Below are 14,596 nucleotides of genomic sequence, written 5' to 3' on the forward strand. Positions count from 1 at the left end.
GATGATCAACTCCACCAGGCCTCTTCCTGTTCTTCTTCTTTCTCTTTCTCTTGTTCTTGATCTTTCTTGTTACCAGAGTCCTGTCTCTGGAGTCATCAGGTCACATTGACCAGGCTCATTCCAGACAGTGTACAAATATGAAAACACCTCTACCCTCTTTTTGGGTTTACAGGAGAAACCTGTCCCATCCTCCTACCAGCCTCCTCCCCCCTCCCTCTCCCCGAGGCCCCCGGTCGGGCCCCTCCCAGTAGCCCCTTACTGCTGGGTCTGAAGAGGTTGTCTGTGAGGCTGGTGGACTGGAGGAAAACACCAGGGCTGAGTGGAACTGCGAGAGGAGGAGACGAGGAGGGAGAGGGAGATTTGACTGACCAAAGTAAAAGACTCTGGGATCTGAAGAGGGTGTCTATTCGGCTCGTGGACTGCAGGAAAACATCGGAACTAGGTGGGTTTATGCTCAAACATATACTTTTATTTTGGGACACTCCCCGGATGTCATTAATTACCACTAAATACAATACGTTTAAAGATGTAGTATCGTTACAAGCATTCCTTGGATACATTGACAATCTGAAGATGTAATACTATTTTCCATTGAATATTTTAACCCATCCAAAATGCTTAAATCCAATCACAAGAGTGTGAAAAGCTAAGGTTAGATTCGATATGAAGAAGGAACCATAACTGTCTGTCTTTGTTTCACAGGGGACAGTCCTAACTGTCACTCTCTCAGTAGAAGGGGCTTATTATCTGGGGAGGCTAACCAACATCAGGATGCTGACAAGGCAGAGAAGAGTCTCTCCAGATCACACCAGTGGAGACTTACAGGGAAGAAAACTTACCACTGCTCTGATTGTGGAATGAGCTTTATTTATTCAAACAAACTGATATCACACCAGCGAGTACACACAGGAGATAAATATAATAGCTGTGATCAATGTGGGAAGAGATTTACTCGATCAGACTCCCTGGCTGAACATCAGCAAACCCACACCATAGAGAAACCTTACCATTGCTCTGGCTGTGGAAAGAGATTCACCTCTTCATCAGACCTTAGAAGACACCAGAGAATCCATACAGGAGATAAATATTATAGCTGCGATCAATGTGGGAAGAGATTTACTCGATCAGACTCCCTGACTGTACACAAGAGAATACACACTGGAGAGAAACCATACCCCTGCACCGACTGTGGGAAAAGCTTTAAGACCTCACCTGAACTGATAATACACCAGAGAACACACACAGGAGAGAGGCCTTATGGCTGTGACCGGTGTGGGAAAAGCTTTACCACCTCAAGTGAACTGATAAAACACCAGAGAACACACACAGGAGAGAAGCCTTATGGCTGTGATCAGTGTGGGAAGAGATTCACTCAGTCATCACACCTGACTATACACAAGAGAATACACACTGGAGAGAAACCTTATCACTGCTCTGACTGTGGGAAAAGCTTTACCACCTCAAGTGAACAGATATCACACCAGAGAACACACACAGGAGAGAGACCTTATGGCTGTGACCAGTGTGGGAAAAGCTTTACCACCTCAAGTGAACTGATATTACACCAGAGAACACACACAGGAGAGAGGCCTTATGGCTGTGATCAATGTGGGAAGAGATTCACTCAGTCATCAAGCCTGACTATACACAAAAGAACACACACTGGAGAGAAACCTTATAACTGTGATGTATGTGGGAATAGTTTTGTTACATCACCATCTCTGACTATACACCAGCGAACCCACACTGGAGAGAAACCTTACCACTGCTCTGACTGTGGGAAAAGCTGTGCCACCTCAAGTGAACTGATATCACACCAGAGAACGCACACAGGAGAGAGGCCTTACCACTGCTCTGACTGTGGGAAGAGTTTTGCTCAATCAGGAACATTGAAAGTGCACCAGAGAATGCACACAGGAGAGAAACCTTATAGCTGTGATCAGTGTGGAAAGAGATTCTCTCAAATTGGAGCCCTGACTTCACATCAGAGAACACACTAATGGGGTTTGAGAGGTCAAAGGGCACCTTAGAAGTTTGGTGCCCCAAGGCCTTTGGCAGGGTGTTGCGGATTGACAGTACTAAGCATAGTATTATTTGTGATATATCTGGGTGCAGTTCACACACAAATTGCAAAGCCTGCTTCTTAGTGTTTTCTATGCACAGAGAATCTAATAAGAGTGGCCTCACTCCCTACTGTGGAGTCACTGAGAGGTCCACCTCAGGTCAACACTCCCTACTGTGGAGTCACTGAGAGGTCCACCTCAGGTCCACACTCCCCTACTGGGGAGTCACTGAGAGGTCCACCTCAGGTCAACACTCCCTACTGGGGAGTCACTGAGAGGTCCACCTCAGGTCAACACTCCCCTACTGGGGAGTCACTGAGAGGTCCACCTCAGGTCAACACTCCCTACTGTGGAGTCACTGAGAGGTCCACCTCAGGTCAACACTCCCTACTGAGGAGTCACTGAGAGGTCCACCTCAGGTCCACACTCCCTACTGTGGAGTCACTGAGAGGTCCACCTCAGGTCAACACTCCCTACTGGGGAGTCACTGAGAGGTCCACCTCAGGTCAACAACCATCTGCCCTCATTATCCTCAGGCCAAAGGGTCGCTGCAGAAAAACTGTTTTAAACAGACATATAAGTAGAAATGTTATACCGTAATGTACTTCTCCCGTCTGGATTACTGCAACTCGCTGTTGGCTGGGCTCCCTGCCTGTGCCATTAAACCCCTACAACTCATCCAGAATGCCGCAGCCCGTCTGGTGTTCAACCTTCCCAAGTTCTCTCACGTCACCCCGCTCCTCCGCACACTACACTGGCTTCCAGTTGAAGCTCGCATCTGCTGCAAGACCATGGTGCTTGCCTACGGAGCTGTGAGGGGAACGGCACCTCCGTACCTTCAGGCTCTGATCAGTCCCTACACCCAAACGAGGGCATTGCGTTCATCCACCTCTGGCCTGCTGGCCCCCCTAACTCTGCGGAAGCACAGTTCCCGCTCAGCCCAGTCAAAACTGTTCGCTGCTCTGGCACCCCAATGGTGGAACAAGCTCCCTCACGACGCCAGGACAGCGGAGTCACTCACCACCTTCCGGAGACATTTGAAACCCCACCTCTTTAAGGAACACCTGGGATAGGATAAAGTAATCCTTCCAACCCCCCCTTACCCCACCCCACCCCCCCAAAAGAAAAAGAAAAAAATTGTAAAGTGGTTATCCCACTGGCTATCAGGTGAATGCACCAATTTGTAAGTCGCTCTGGATAAGAGCGTCTGCTAAATGACGTAAATGTAAATGTATATACTGTTGTTACATTTTATACAGTAATGTACTTCTCATATATTGTACTGTATAAAATCATGTATCACATCACTTGTAATGAACATGGATTTCTATGTATGGCAAGCTTTGTGTAAGAGCTATTTAAGATTGAAAGCAAAACATAAATAAACGACATTTCTAAAAAAAAATACAAGCGGTGGATTTTTTTCCCCATCCTCCCCCGATTCAGAATGTATCATTTTCATAGTCATGGCACGCATTGTTTAAGAGCTATTGAAGATTGAAATCTGAAATGTTATTATAAAAAATAAAAATATGTGGGGAATTTTTCTCCATCCAACCCTGATTCAGAATATACCATCTTTATTATTAGTAATTTAGCAGACGCTCTTCATCGTCATAGCATGTTTGGATTGATAAGAGAGAACCGAATATCCAATATAAAACTAATTTTACCTTGGTCCGAAAACGATGTTAGCAAAGCCATATTGCAAGCCAAAACGTCCTAAAAAACCCCACTTCAAAGCTGTTATGTGAATTATTTAACAAACTATTATCAGTGTCTCTGTGCGTCTCCCGAAAAAGGTTGTAAGTCTTTTGGGATTTAAGTAACGGACAGAGTCCCCGGTCTGCATAGTCAAGAGATTTATTCATTGAGAATTCTGCCATCACAATTTCAGAGTCCATCTTTTATACTCATACGTCATACAAAAAGAAATCCCTCCCCTCTGGAGGCGGGCTGTAGTTTTCCACTCTAAAACTGCTCTCCATCCGTTCACACACACACACATAGACACACATGCATAAACACACATACATACACACACGCACACATACATACACACACACACACACATGCATACACTCACTCATACATACACACTTTCTTATCATAGCCTACTCCCTGCATTCCTCAGTTATTACCGTTCTCACAATATTCTGCACCATGTTTTCATACTCATTTAAAAAGCCTAACAGTTTCTCTACTCCCTAAATTCCTCAGTTATCAGTTGCCTGTAGGCAGTTATCCTTGTCCTTTGTTGTCTGGCCTAACTCTTACTCACATTGCTAAATAGTGGCTCAATGCCATAGTCTTTACTGGTCCTACACTCACACATTTCTAACACATTATACACAGTTTTCAGGGTGTAATAATTAGTCATTAATAATTAATCTATCAAAAACTAAGTTTGGTAGAGTCCGATACTCACGAAGAATGGGTGATAGATACCCACAAATTAAAACATACCATACGAAACGTAACATATCATACTAAACGGAGCGTCTCGGATTAACGTACAGAATAATACGAACGGCTCTGAGACCAGGTTGGGTGATGATGAAAGTGCAGCGTCACTGCTCCCTACCCAGACACACTCCCATTGTGTGAAGCAGATTGTAGACATTTTACATTTAAGTCATTTAGCAGACGCTCTTATCCAGAGCGACTTACAGGAGCAATTAGGGTTAAGTGCCTTGCTCAAGGGCACATCGACAGATTTTTCACCTAGTCGGCTCAGGGATTAGAACCAGCGACCTTTCGGTTACTGGCACAACGCTCTTAACCACTAAGCTACCTGCCGCCCCTGGTATAGTCTTTGTTGGCATGTGCCAGACACCAGATTGGCAGTAGAAAGGAGCCTGTTCCTCGAATGCTTCCTCCCAATTATTGGCTGGCTCGACCACTCCCTCCACATGACCGCAGGACCAGCACCGCTGTCTGGTCTTCACGGCCATTCCTACAGCCTTCATCACAGTCCCTGGAGTCTCTTCATTGGAGCACAATGCTATTTCTCTGTAAACAAATTAACAACAGACTTTCAACATGCTTATAGAGAAGGGCACTCAACATTTACGGCACTGACACAAATGACTGAGGATTGGTTGAAAGAAATTGATAATAAGAAGATTGTGGGAGCTGTACTGTTAGATTTCAGTTCAGCCTTTGATATGATTGACCATAACCTGTTGTTGAAAAAATGTGTTTGTTATGGCTTTTCAACCTCGGTCATATTGTGGATTCAGAGCCATCTATCTAATAGAACACAGAGGGTTTTCTTTAATGGAAGCTTCTCTAATGTTAAACATGTACAGTGTGGTGTACCGCAGGGCAGCTCTCTTGGCCCTCTACTCTTTTCTATCTTTACTAATGACCTGCCACTGGCATTAAACAAAGCATGTGTCTATGTATGCTTAACAGAGAGTTGCAGTCCATTTTAGAATGGCTGGCCAGTAATAAACTAGTCCGGAACATCTCTAAAACGAAGAGCATTGTTTTTGGTTCAAATCATTCCCTAAGTTCTAGACCTCAGCTGAATATAATAATGTGGCTATTGAGAAAGTTGAGGAGACTAAATTACTTTGTGTTATCTTGGATTGTATCATGGTAAAAAAAAAAAACATTGATTCAATGGTTGTGAAGATGGGGGAGAGGTCTGTCCGTGATAAAGAGATGCTCTGCTTTTTTTGACACCACGCTTCACAAAAGCAAGTCCTGCAGGCTCTAGTTTGATCTTATCTTAGACCAGAACATAGCGGCACATCTTGCTCTAATCATTGTAATCAGGTGAAGGAAACAGTCTTGAAAATGTTCATCTTATCTTTGGTGTCATAAACAATCCTTGGTTCCTGCCTGGTAAAGAAATGAGGGGTGGGGCGTCATGATCTCCTCCTTAAGACCATCTGGCAGAACGCCCCAGAATCGGTTTCTTTAAGTTAAGATAGCAGACGATGCCAGACACGTGCCGGAACCAACCCTATGAACTATGCCTATGTAACGTGTCTGTAACCAGTATATAAGGGAACTAACGGGACTGCCCCGTTGGTGCTCCTGATCGACATGTGTACTTGGTTCTGGTTGGAACCTGTCCAGTACGGGGATAATAAACTAATGATTCATTTAAGATTGGCTTCGAGTCCCTGTCCCCCCCTGTGTAAGAAATTCCATGACAATTTGGCGTCATGAACTAAAAAAAAGATTGATTCTGCCTACGGAGATTTCCAGTTGGGGTCTACGAGGAAAACCGGTGGCGCATTTTATGAAGCTTGAGGGGAAATTCCCGTCTGACCAAAAGACGACGAGACCCGCCCAGACCAGACCCTTACTGTGAGCTGCCCAGGAGGAGACACATCATCCGTGAACAATTGAGGGACGGCAACTGATTTCAGTAAGTCAATTTAAATGAATGTATAAAAAGGATTTTAAAAAAACTTTTAAAAAACAATAGCATTTAAAGCGAGTAACACATTAAAAGGTACCCATAGTCTTACAGAAGACTAGAGCGAGGGCGTAACAGCACCATGGAAAGCCCCGCTGACAGCTGTCTGTAGGCATTTATAAGTAGAAGTGTCTACCTGGGGCGGCAGGTAGCTTAGTGGGTAAGAGCGTTGTGCCAGTAACCGGAAGGTCGCTGGTTCTAATCCCCGAGCCGACTAGGTGAAAAATCTGTTGATTTGCCCTTAAGCAAGGCACTTAAACCTAATTGCTCCTGTAAGTCGCTCTGGATAAGAGCGTCTGCTAAAGACTAAAATGTAAAATGTAAATGTAAAATGTATGGTCTGCAGCCACTACAAATAACACAAGGTGGTTTTTGAACACGGGATGTTACTTATATGTATAGGAAGTAGCGGCAAGAGAACGGTTGAAGATGGGATAATAAGGGAGATTACCGAGTGTGTTTGGGAATAGTACTAAAGTGGATGTGAAAGTTGTGTGATTGTGAGATATGACATATTAAGCTGATTGAAATTTGGACAATAAATTGATTGAAATTATTACCATTAAGATTGGAATTTGGATAATAAGATTGAAATTAGGATATTAAGCTGATTGAAAATTGGGATAATAAGACATTGAAATATAGCTATAAATTCCTGAGTGAATGAGACCTGTCAGGGGACTAGCTCACGTGTGAAAGAGGTAAATGAATACCCCAACCAGTTCTGTGTGAGCTGAGTTTAACGTTATCTACGGTTCTGTCCACCACCGCCCGTTTGGATCTACAGGTAGAGGATAACATATCTCAGAAATCTCATTTGAGTAACATGTCTGAGGATAACGTCTCGATTAGTATGGAGGATAACATGATTGTTATTTAGCAGACACTCTTATCCAGAGTGACTTACAGGAGCAATTAGGGTTAAGTACCTTGCTCAAGGGCACAGACACAATTTTCACCTAGTCGGCTCAGAGATTCGAACCAGCAACCTTTCGATTAGTGTCCCAACGCTCTTAACCACTAGTCTACCTGCCGCTCCTAACATGATTACACGTCTCATTAGTAACGATAACATGTCTCTGATGGTAACATGACTCATTTTTAGATTACATGAGGATAACATGACTCATCAGTGGAGTTTGATGGTATAACATTATTACGTATGTGGAGATGAGAAAGTACTATTCCCAAATATGCTGTTAAATACAACACTAGAGTGAATATTTATAATAATAATAATAATAATATGCCATTTAGCAGACGCTTTTATCCAAAGCGACTTACAGTCATGCGTGCATACATTTTTTTTGTGTATGGGTGGTCCCGGTGATCGAACCCACTACCTTGGCGTTACAAGCGCCGTGCTCTACCAGCTGAGCTACAGAGGACCACCATTTAAACCCCTGTATGAATAGAACACTGGTTTAAAGGAGGAATTTGTGATGTAACACAAATGTATAATGGGTAATTAGAGATAAAGTAACATTATAATGGGGTACTAGAGATCTGTTGAAGCAACCATAGAAATAATCATAATAATATACAACTTGCACACACCCACGTGTAGACGTACGGAAGTGGTGTAAAAAGTATTCTGCGAAGTGTTCAGAGTGGTCCCTTTTTGGATCATTTGATAAAGATAAGGTTAAAAGCATTGTATGACTGTCTAAAGGGGTCTGGGAAATAGAGTCACAGACAAATATTGGCCTACATCCACTTTTGGTAAAGGTACGGGACTTGACTTACCCCTAACCAATAGAACTATAAATAGAACCAATGAATGTTGAACATGTTAACTAAACTTAAGGCTACAATGTATTGTACTCCTGATGGAGTTTTCGTTGATATCCCAAATGATGACGTTCTAAACCAATTGGTGAGTCGGCAAAATGGAAACTGCCTCTGTGTCCCTGTCTATGCTGTCTCAGGTGCTAGACTTATTATGGACAGAGAGCGCCATCTACAGGGGACTGATAGACAGCGCCAACCCAGTTAATACATATTGATCCCTCCAAAGCATTACATGTTAATCTTAAAATAATATACATTTAATAAGTGTGAAGCAGAAAGTGAAACAGAAATGTGAAATAAATATATAGAGTAACATTGTTAGGGTAGACTAAAATTTAAACAATATGAAGAAAGTTATCATGTTTGTTTTGTTTTAAACCTTGCAATAGGGGGGAAAAGCAGAACGTTGTTTGAGATGGATCCGTGTGTATTAGTAGTAGTAGATTGAGAAGGTCTTCCTATTGGGAAGGGAGTCCTAGTTGAGGGAAACAGATATGAAGACTAGTGACAGTAACAAAGTGAATGGTAATATTAGTGGCTTTCAGATAGCACTCTAATAATATTTTAGTAATATGAAGAAGTAAATGTTTCAATACAAGGTCACATGACGAACAGAGGGATTGAGCATTGGGACTGATATTAAATTAGAGGCCGCCATCTTGTGTTTGGGTTAGAGATAAGCTTCCTGTGGAACAATAGATAGCAGCCAGTACTAACTGAACTCAAACAAGGGCTGTAAGGGACATAGTGAGGAAATTTGGGACAGCGGTATGAATAATTAATTTAATAACATTTCCAATTATTATTACTCAATTCTATAGTTTGGGTAGCATCAGTGATTTAAGTAAGAAAGTAATGTCATCTAGAGCAATGATCTGTTTCCATTACGTTGAACAGTGTCCAGTGATTTAAGAAAGTATGTACATCAGGGTTCTTCAATTCCGGTTTTGGAGGGCCGAAACACCTCTTGTTTTTCATCCTCTCCTTCTAATCAGGGCTTAATTCAGACCTGGGACACCAGGTGAGTGCAATTAACTACCGGGTCACTTTAATAATGTTTACATGCTGTTTTACCCACTTCATATGTATATACTGTATTCTAGTCAAGGCTCATCCTACAGTGGGGAAAAAAGTATTTAGTCAGCCACCAATTGTGCAAGTTCTCCCACTTAAAAAGATGAGAGAGGCCTGTAATTTTCATCATAGGTACACGTCAACTATGACAGACAAAATGAGAAAAAAAAATCCAGAAAATCACATTGTAGGATTTTTAATGAATGTATTTGCAAATTATGGTGGAAAATAAGTATTTGGTCAATAACAAAAGTTTCTCAATACTTTGTTATATACCCTTTGTTGGCAATGACACAGGTCAAACGTTTTCTGTAAGTCTTCACAAGGTTTTCACACACTGTTGCTGGTATTTTGGCCCATTCCTCCATGCAGATCTCCTCTAGAGCAGTGATGTTTTGGGGCTGTCGCTGGGCAACACAGACTTTCAACTCCCTCCAAAGATTTTCTATGGGGTTGAGATCTGGAGACTGGCTAGGCCACTCCAGGACCTTGAAATGCTTCTTACGAAGCCACTCCTTCGTTGCCTGGGCGGTGTGTTTGGGATCATTGTCATGCTGAAAGACCCAGCCACGTTTCATCTTCAATGCCCTTGCTGATGGAAGGATGTTTTCACTCAAAATCTCACGATACATGGCCCCATTCATTCTTTCCTTTACACGGATCAGTCGTCCTGGTCCCTTTGCAGAAAAACTGCTGCTGTACACATTTTCTATTCAAATACTGTCTCTAGAACCTTTTCTATTCATATACTGTCTCTAGAACCTTTTCTATTCATAAACTGTCTCTAGAACCTTTTCTATTCATATACTGTCTCTAGAACCTTTTCTATTCATATACTGTCTCTAGAACCTTTTCTATTCATATACTGTCTCTAGAACCTTTTCTATTCATATACTGTCTCTAGAACCTTTTCTATTCATATACTGTCTCTAGAACCTTTTCTATTTATAAACTGTCTCTAGAACCTTTTCTATTCATATACTGTCTTTAGAACCTTTTCTATTCATATACTGTCTCTAGAACCTTTTCTATTCATATACTGTCTCTAGAACCTTTTCTATTCATATACTGTCTCTAGAACCTTTTCTATTCATATACTGTCTCTAGAACCTTTTCTATTCATATACTGTCTCTAGAACCTTTTCTATTTATAAACTGTCTCTAGAACCTTTTCTATTCATATACTGTCTTTAGAACCTTTTCTATTCATATACTGTCTCTAGAACCTTTTCTATTCATAAACTGTCTCTAGAACCTTTTCTATTCATATACTGTCTCTAGAACCTTTTCTATTCATATACTGTCTCTAGAACCTTTTCTATTCATATACTGTCTATAGAACCTTTTCTATTCATAAACTGTCTCTAGAACCTTTTCTATTCATATACTGTCTCTAGAACCTTTTCTATTCATATACTGTCTCTAGAACCTTTTCTATTCATATACTGTCTCTAGAACCTTTTCTATTCATATACTGTCTCTAGAACCTTTTCTATTCATATACTGTCTCTAGAACCTTTTCTATTTATAAACTGTCTCTAGAACCTTTTCTATTCATATACTGTCTCTAGAACCTTTTCTATTCATATACTGTCTCTAGAACCTTTTCTATTCATATACTGTCTCTAGAACCTTTTCTATTCATATACTGTCTCTAGAACCTTTTCTATTCATATACTGTCTCTAGAACCTTTTCTATTCATATACTGTCTCTAGAACCTTTTCTATTCATATACTGTCTCTAGAACCTTTTCTATTCATATACTGTCTCTAGAACCTTTTCTATTCATATACTGTCTCTAGAACCTTTTCTATTCATATACTGTCTCTAGAACCTTTTCTATTCATATACTGTCTCTAGAACCTTTTCTATTTATAAACTGTCTCTAGAACCTTTTCTATTCATATACTGTCTTTAGAACCTTTTCTATTCATATACTGTCTCTAGAACCTTTTCTATTCATATACTGTCTCTAGAACCTTTTCTATTCATATACTGTCTCTAGAACCTTTTCTATTCATATACTGTCTCTAGAACCTTTTCTATTCATATACTGTCTCTAGAACCTTTTCTATTTATAAACTGTCTCTAGAACCTTTTCTATTCATATACTGTCTTTAGAACCTTTTCTATTCATATACTGTCTCTAGAACCTTTTCTATTCATATACTGTCTCTAGAACCTTTTCTATTCATATACTGTCTCTAGAACCTTTTCTATTCATACAGTGAGGGGAAAAAAGTATTTGATCTCCTGCTGATTTTGTACGTTGCCCACTGACAAAGAAATGATCAGTCTATAATTTTAATGGTAGGTTTATTTGAACAGTGAGAGACAGAATAACAACAACAAAATCCAGAAAAACGCATGTCAAAAATGTTATAAATTGATTTGCATTTTAATGAGGGAAATAATTATTTGACCCCTCTGCAAAACATGACTTAGTACTTGGTGGCAAAACCCTTGTTGGCAATCACAGAGGTCAGACGTTTCTTGTAATAATAATAATAATATGCCATTTAGCAGACGCTTTTATCCAAAGCGACTTACAGTCATGCGTGCATAAATTTTTTGTGTATGGGTGGTCCCGGGGATCGAACCCACTACCTTGGCGTTATAAGCGCCGTGCTCTACCAGCTGAGCTACAGAGGACCACAGGGTTTGTAGTTGGCCACCAGGTTTGCACACATCTCAGGAGGGATTTTGTCCCACTCCTCTTTGCAGATCTTCTCCAAGTCATTAAGGTTTCGAGGCTGACGTTTGGCAACTCGAACCTTCAGCTCCCTCCACAGATTTTCTATGGGATTAAGGTCTGGAGACTGGTAGGCCACTCCAGGACCTTAATGTGCTTCTTCTTGAGCCACTCCTTTGTTGCCTTGGCCGTCTGTTTTGGGTCATTGTCATGCTGGAATACCCATCCACGACCCATTTTCAATGCCCTGGCTGAGGGAAGGAGGTTCTCACCCAAGATTTGACGGTACATGGCCCCGTCCATCGTCCCTTTGATCCGGTGAAGTTGTCCTGTCCCCTTAGCAGAAAAACACCCCCAAAGCATAATGTTTCCACCTCCATGTTTGACGGTGGGGATGGTGTTCTTGTGGTCATAGGCAGCATTCCTCCTCCTCCAAACACGGCGAGTTGATTTGATGCCAAAGAGCTCAGTTTTGGTCTCATCTGACCACAACACTTTCACCAAGTTCTCCTCTGAATCATTCAGATGTTCATTGGCAAACTTCAGACGGGCCTCTATATGTGCTTTCTTGAGCAGGGGGACCTTGCGGGTGCTGCAGGATTTCAGTCCTTCACGGCGTAGTATGCAAATAATTTTTTACATTTTTGACATGCGTTTTTCTGGATTTTGTTGTTGTTATTCTGTCTCTCACTGTTCAAATAAACCTACCATTAAAATTATAGACTGATAATTTCTTTGTCAGTGGGCAAAAATCAGCAGGGGATCAAATACTTTTTTCCCTCACTGTATATACAAGGAGTAGCAGTACTGAGTCAATGTCCAGGGGTACCAGGTAATAACATGGCTATATACAGGAAGTACCAGTACTGAGTCAATGTCCAGGGGTACCAGGTAGTAATGAGGCTATATACAAGGAGTAGCAGTACTGAGACAATGTGCAGGGGTACCAGGTAGTAATGAGGCTATATACAGGAAGTAGCAGTACTGAGTCAATGTGCAGGGGTACCAGGTAGTAATGAGGCTATATACAGGAAGTAGCAGTACCGAGTCAATGTGCAGGGGTACCAGGTAGTAATGAGGCTGTATACAGGAAGTAGCAGTACTGAGTCAATGTGCAGGGGTACTAGGTAGTAATGAGGCTATATACAAGGAGTACCAGTACTGAGTCAATGTGCAGGGGTACCATGTAGTAATGAGGCTATATACAGGAAGTAGCAGTACTGAGTCAATGTGCAGGGGTACCAGGTAGTAATGAGGCTGTATACAGGAAGTAGCAGTACTGAGTCAATGTGCAGGGGTACCAGGTAGTAATGAGGCTATATACCGGAAGTAGCAGTACTGAGTCAATGTGCAGGGGTACCAGGTAGTAATGAGGCTATATACAGGAAGTAGCAGTACTGAGTCAATGTCCAGGGGTACCAGGTAGTAATGAGGCTATATACAGGAAGTAGCAGTACTGAGTCAATGTGCAGGGGTACCAGGTAGTAATGAGACTATATACAAGGAGTACCAGTTCTGAGTCAATGTCCAGGGGTACCAGGTAGTAATGAGGCTGTATACAGGAAGTACCAGTACTGAGTCAATGTCCAGGGGTACCAGGTAGTTTGAGTTTGAGTTTGAGTTTATTTTTACAGGGACAGTGCACATTAATCAACGTTTCAGTAAAAGTGCCGGTTTTAGCCAGCCGGCTAATTTTCAACCGCAGTCCCTGGGCAGGTTAGTAATGAGGCTGTATACAGGAAGTAGCAGTACTGAGTCAATGTGCAGGGGTACCAGGTAGTAATGAGGCTATATACAGTTAGTAGCAGTACTGAGTCAATGTGCAGGGGTACCAGGTAGTTGAGGTGATACAGTATGTACATGTAGGTAGGGGTAAATGGGACTAGTCAATCAGGATATATAATAAACACAGTAGAAGCAGCCTATGTGAAGAGTGTCAAAGTGTGTGAAAGTGTGACTGTGTGTGTGTGTGGCTTCAATATGTGTGTGTGTGTGTGTGTGTGTGTGTGTGTGTGTGTGTGTGTGTGTGTGTGTGTGTGTGTGTTGGAGTGTCAGTGTACTGTGTGGGTAGAGTCCAGTGTGTGTGTTGGAGTGTCAGTGTACTGTGTGAAAGTGTGACTGTGTGTGTATGGCTTCGATATGTGTGTGTGTGTGTGTGTGTGTGTGTGTGTGTGTGTGTGTGTGTGTTGGAGTGTCAGTGTACTATGTGTGGGTAGATTCCAGTGAGTTTGCATAGAGCCAGCGCAAGAGTAAACAAAAAACAAATATGGTGTCAATGTAAATAGGATTACTAGGGTTAACTACTAGGCTAGCCATTGGATTAACTGTTCAGCAGTCTAATGGCTTGAGGGTAGAAGCTGTTCAGGAGCCTGTTGGTCCCAGACTTGGTGCTCTGGTACCGCTTGCCGTGCGGTAGCAGAGAGAACAGTCTATGACTAGGGTGGCTGGAGTCTTTGACCATTTTTAGGGCCTTCCTCTGACACCGCCTGGTATAGAGGTCCTGGATGGCAGGAAGCTTGGCCCCAGTGATGTACTGGGCC

At 42.0% G+C, this 14,596-nt stretch overlaps 1 pseudogene; it reads left to right on the forward strand.

Annotated features, from left to right (window-relative positions):
• Nucleotides 1–201: 201 nt before the first annotated feature.
• LOC123481452 overlaps nt 202–14,596 on the forward strand; it is a 30,924-nt pseudogene continuing 16,529 nt past the window's right edge.

Source organism: Coregonus clupeaformis, chromosome 20, assembly GCF_020615455.1.
Source record: "Coregonus clupeaformis isolate EN_2021a chromosome 20, ASM2061545v1, whole genome shotgun sequence".
Taxonomy (NCBI): domain Eukaryota; kingdom Metazoa; phylum Chordata; class Actinopteri; order Salmoniformes; family Salmonidae; genus Coregonus; species Coregonus clupeaformis.